Raw genomic sequence first — 6,000 nt, forward strand, 5'->3', positions numbered from 1 at the left:
CTCCACCGCACGAGCCCGAGGGGAAGATCACGTCACTGACTCAACCCACTCATGTCGGGTATAGTGAAAAAAAGCCTGGCACGACGTGGCGCACCCCTCCTAGGGACCGCATGAAAGAGCTCTAGTAAGTCAGTGACTCAGACCCTGTAGTAGGGCCAGAGGCAGAGAATCCCAGGAGCCGGTGAACAGCAAAGGCGGTTCGCTGGCTCCAGTGCCTTGCCGTTCACCTTTGCACTCCTGGGCCAGACTACACTCAATCATAGGACCTACTGAAGAGATGAGTCTTCAATAAAGACTTAAAGGTCGAGACTGAGTCTGCGTCTCTCACATGGATAGGCAGACCATTCCATAAAAATGGAGCTCTATAGGAGAAAGCCCTGCCTCCAGCTGTTTGCTTAGAAATTCTAGGGACAATGAGGAGGCCTGAGTCTTGTGACCGTAGCGTACGTGTAGGTATGTACGGCAGGACCAAATCAGAGAGATGGTAGGACCAAGTCCATGTAATGCTTTGTAGGTTAGCAGAAAAACCTTGAAATCAGCCCTTGCCTTAACAGGTAGCCAGCATAGAGAGGCTAGCACTGGAGTAATGTGAGTGTAAAAAAATAGTCCTAGTCAAGATTCTATCAGCCGTATTTAACACTAATTTAAGTTTATTCCGTGCTTTATCCAGGTAGCTGCAGAGTAGAGCATTGCAGTGGTCTAATCTAGAAGTGACAAAAGCATGGATTAGCTTTTTGTCACATATTTTGACAAAAAGTTTTCAATTTTTGCAATGTTACGTAGATGGAAAAAAGCAGCCCTTGAATTATTGATGATATGTTCGTCAAAAGAGAAATCAGGGTCCAGAGTAACGCCGAGGTCCATCACAGTTTTATTTGAGACGACTGTACAAGCTTTGAGATTAATTGTTGGATCAAACAGCAGACGTCTGTTTCTTTGAGTTTAAATATAAATCATTTGCCGCCATCCACTTCCTTATGTCTGAAACACAGGCTTTCACGGTAGACAATTTTGGGGCTTCACCATGTTTCATCAAAATGTACAGCTGTGTGTCGTCCGCATAGCAGTGAAAGTTGACATTGTGTTTCCGAATGACATCACCAAGACTGACCTTCATGTCTTAAAGTAATGATGGGCTGTCGTTTCTCTTTGCTTATTCGAGCTGTTCTTGCCATAATATGGACTTGGTCTTTTACCAAATAGGGGTATATTCTGTATACAATCCCTAACTTGTCACAACACAACTGATTGGCTCAAACGCATTAAGAAGGAAAGAAATTCACTTTTAACAAGGCACACCTGTTAATTGAAATACAATCCAGAACATTACCTCATGAAGTTGGTTGAGAGAATGCCAAGAGTGTGCAAAGCTGTCATCAAGGCAAAGGGTGGCTATTTGAAGAATCTCAAATATAAAATACATTTTGATTTGTTTAACACTTTTTTTGTTACTACATGATTCCATATGTGTTATTTCATAGTTTTGATGTCTTCACTATTATTCTACAATGTAGAAAATAGTAAAAATTAAGAAAAACCCTTGAATGAGTAGGTGTGTCCAAACTTTTGCCTGGTACTGTATAGTAGGGGTAAAGTGACAAGGCAACAGGATAGATAATAAACAGTAGCAGCAGCATACGGGGTGGTGTGTGTGTGTGTGTGTGTGTGTGTGTGTGTGTGTGTGTGTGTGTGTGTGTGTGTGTGTGTGTGTGTGTGTGTGTGTGTGTGTGTGTGTGTGTGTGTGTGTGTGTGTGTGTGTGTGTGTGTGTGCTTCCCCATTCTCTACCCTTCTCCCAAAAGGTACACTTGCACACTTTCTCACATGTATTTAACAAAGTCTGAAACTCCATCCAGCGAATGCTTACTCTAATCCCATGCATTTAAATCCTTGAGTGCACACTTCTGGAAAAGGGTGAAGAATCGGGACGCAGCCTCAGAGCAACCAGAGTGAAGTTGCCCAAAGCCATCAAGGTCAGATGTGTGTGTTTCTCTCCCTAATGGTTACGGTTAGGTTTTGGAGAGAGTAAGCTGATCCTAGATCTGTGCCTGAGGGCGACCGTTACCAGTAGAATACGTAATAGCCTATCATCTTGAGACCTCCCACAGACCTGCATGTTGACTATCTCTCTAGCAGTGACCAGTCCTCTAATCAAGCAATCACACATACACACACACACATTAACTCACACACACACACACACACACACACACACACACACACACACACACACACACACACACACACACACACACACACACACACACACACACACACACACACACACACACACACACACACACACTTACGTGCGTACACAAAAAAATTGACTGAAGTACGAGTGCACACACGTGCACACACACACGTGAACACACAAAGCCAATAAACTCCTGAGGTGCGAGGGAGTGAAAGATGCGAGGGAATTGACAGTGGGAAGGTGCAGAACTAGATACACAGAGAACACACACACTTATGGTTTGCTTAAACACACACATACGCACACACACAGTATGCTTAAAGGCCAAACACAGCCATTTTTTTATATCAATATCAAATAATTTCTGGGTAACAATTAAATACCTTACTGTAATAGATATTTTTAGAGAAACATTTTGCTAGGACTGTCTGGGAGTGGGGAGGGTAAAACTAAAAACTAGCTGTTATTGGCAGAGAGGTTGAGAACATTCACCGCATGGTGATGTCACCATGGAAAACCGAAACACCCGCCATGCAAACCTGCTGATTAGAAGGTCCTGTGTAGGTTGTATTTTCAACCAGAAACTATCAGGAAATAACACTGATCAAATGTTTTCAAACTTTTTCAGTGTTAGTTTCATCAACTGTTGTACAATATGATACAAAACACAGGGCCTTTAAAAACAAACACTGGGCCTTTAAACACACACACTGGGCCTTTAAACACATACACAGGCCTTTAAACACATAGACTGGGCAATTAAACACATTCACTGGGCCTTAAACACATAGACTGGGCCTTTAAACCCATACACTGGGCCTTTAAACACATACACAGGCCTTTAAACACATAGACTGGGCTTTTAAACACATTCACTGGGCCTTTAAACACATACACAAGGCCTTTAAACACATTCACTGGGCCTTTAAACACATAGACTGGGCTTTTAAACACATTCACTGGGCCTTTAAACACATACACAAGGCCTTTAAACACATTCTCTGGGCCTTTAAACACATGCACTGGGCCTTTAAACACATACACAAGGCCTTTAAACACATTCACTGGGCCTTTAAACACATTCACTGGGCCTTTAAACACATTCACTGGGCCTTTAAACACATTCACTGGGCCTTTAAACACATACACTGGGCCTTTAAACACAGCTTTCTGAAACGCACACTTATCCTCGCCCCCAGGGGTCCTAGATAAGACCAGATACAAGATATCCCACAATCCCCGGCTCTTCAGAGACTCTCTGTGTGACGTCACTACCAACTGATCATCATAAGTGTGTCTGGAGTGAGGGCTGTGTATGTGTGCGTGTCTGTGTGTGTGTGTGTGCGTGCATGCGTACGTGCGTGCGTGTGCGTATCTCTGGGGTTCGGACGGGAGACAAGAGACTGACGTCAACACTTCTCAGTACCCATATTTGGCCTTCTCACAGATGAGGGGAGAGGAGGATGCTGAAACCCTGTAGGTGTTTCTGCCACCACCGCCACCAAGTATTTATAGATTCATTTAATGGAAGTCGGTAGGTGAAGCAGGTGGAAAAGTAAACCCTGCTAGCACATAACATAATGACAACCATATGCTTCTTAGAGCTTGGTGAGAGTGTAGTGGGCAGTAATATTACATACAGTATATTATATATACACCTCACATGCGGCTTGTAATAAGACTCCGCAATTAGCCCATTAAATGAATTATCTGACTCCATAAGATCAATAGCAGAATGCAGGAACACTATAATTGAGTTACAGTAATAGAACACAATAGTTGAGTTACGGTAATAGAACACTATAGTTGAGTTACAGTAATAGAACACTACAGTTGAGTTACGGTAAAAAAACACTATAGTTGAGTTACAGTAATAGAACACTATAGTTCAGATACGGTAATAGAACACTATAGTTGAGTTACGGTAATAGAACACTATAGTTCAGTTACAGTAATAGAACACTATAGTTGAGTTACGGTAATAGAACACTATAGTTCAGTTACAGTAAAAGAACACTATAGTTGAGTTACGGTAATAGAACACTGAGTTACAGTAGTAGAACACTATATTTGAGTTACAGTAATAGAACACGATAGTTGAGTTACGGTAATAGAACACTATAGTTGAGTTACGGTAATAGAACACTATAGTTGAGTTACGGTAACAGAACACTACAGTTGAGTTACGGTAAAAAAACACTATAGTTGAGTTACAGTAATAGAACACTATAGTTCAGATACGGTAATAGAACACTATAGTTGAGTTATGGTAATATAACACTATAGTTGAGTTACAGTAATAGAACACTATTGTTGAGTTACGGTAATAGAACACTATAGTTCAGATACGGTAATAGAACACTACAGTTGAGTTACAGTAATATAACACTATAGTTGAGTTACAGTAATAGAACACTATAGTTCAGATACGGTAATAGAACACTATAGTTGAGTTACGGTAATAGAACACTATAGTTCAGTTACAGTAAAAGAACACTATAGTTGAGTTACGGTAATAGAACACTGAGTTACAGTAGTAGAACACGATAGTTGAGATACAGTAATGGAACACTGAGTTACAGTAGTAGAACACTATAGTTGAGTTACAGTAATAGAACACTATAGTTGAGTTACAGTAATAGAACACTATAGTTGAGTTACAGTAATAGAACACTATAGTTGAGTTACGGTAATAGAACACTATTGTTGAGTTACGGTAATATACCACTATTGTTGAGTTACAGTAATAGAACACTGAGTTACAGTAGTAGAACACTATAGTTGAGTTACAGTAATAGAACACTATAGTTGAGTTACAGTAATAGAACACTATTGTTCAGATACGGTAATAGAACACTACAGTTGAGTTACAGTAATAGAACACTATAGTTGAGTTACAGTAATAGAACACTATAGTTCAGATACGGTAATAGAACACTATAGTTGAGTTACGGTAATATAACACTATAGTTCAGTTACAGTAAAAGAACACTATAGTTGAGTTACGGTAATAGAACACTGAGTTACAGTAGTAGAACACGATAGTTGAGTTACAGTAATAGAACACTGAGTTACAGTAGTAGAACACTATAGTTGAGTTACAGTAATAGAACACTATAGTTGAGTTACAGTAATAGAACACTATAGTTGAGTTACAGTAATAGAACACTATAGTTGAGTTACAGTAATAGAACACTATAGTTGAGTTACGGTAATAGAACACTATTGTTGAGTTACGGTAATATACCACTATTGTTGAGTTACGGTAATAGAACACTATAGTTGAGTTACGGTAATAGAACACTATAGTTGAGTTACGGTAATAGAACACTATTGTTGAGTTACGGTAATAGAACACTATAGTTGAGTTACGGTAATAGAACACTATTGTTGAGTTACAGTAATAGAACACTATAGTTGAGTTACAGTAATAGAACACTATTGTTGAGTTACAGTAATAGGCAATCAATAAATGTCTGAGAATGGAAGTATATATATATAGTGTATACAACTACTTTGTGAAATGAATGGATTCACAAGGCATACATTTATTTAAAGTCATGTTCTCAGAATATTAAGAAAACGTTCCATAAAAAACACATTAGAAAAAAATTGCAAGGTTCAAAGAATGTTGAACCTTGCCATATATGTTCCATTCTCAGTGTCACGCCCTGACCTTTGAGAGACGTTTTATTTCCTCTATTTTGGTTAGGTCAGGGTGTGATGCAGGGTGGGCAATCTAGTTTGTGTATTTCTTTGTTTTGGCTGAGTATGGTTTCCAATCAGAGGCAGCTGTCTATCGTTG

This window comes from Salmo salar, chromosome 04 (genome assembly GCF_965601325.2).
Source record: "Salmo salar chromosome 04, fSalSal1, whole genome shotgun sequence".
Classification (NCBI taxonomy): Eukaryota; Metazoa; Chordata; class Actinopteri; order Salmoniformes; family Salmonidae; genus Salmo; species Salmo salar.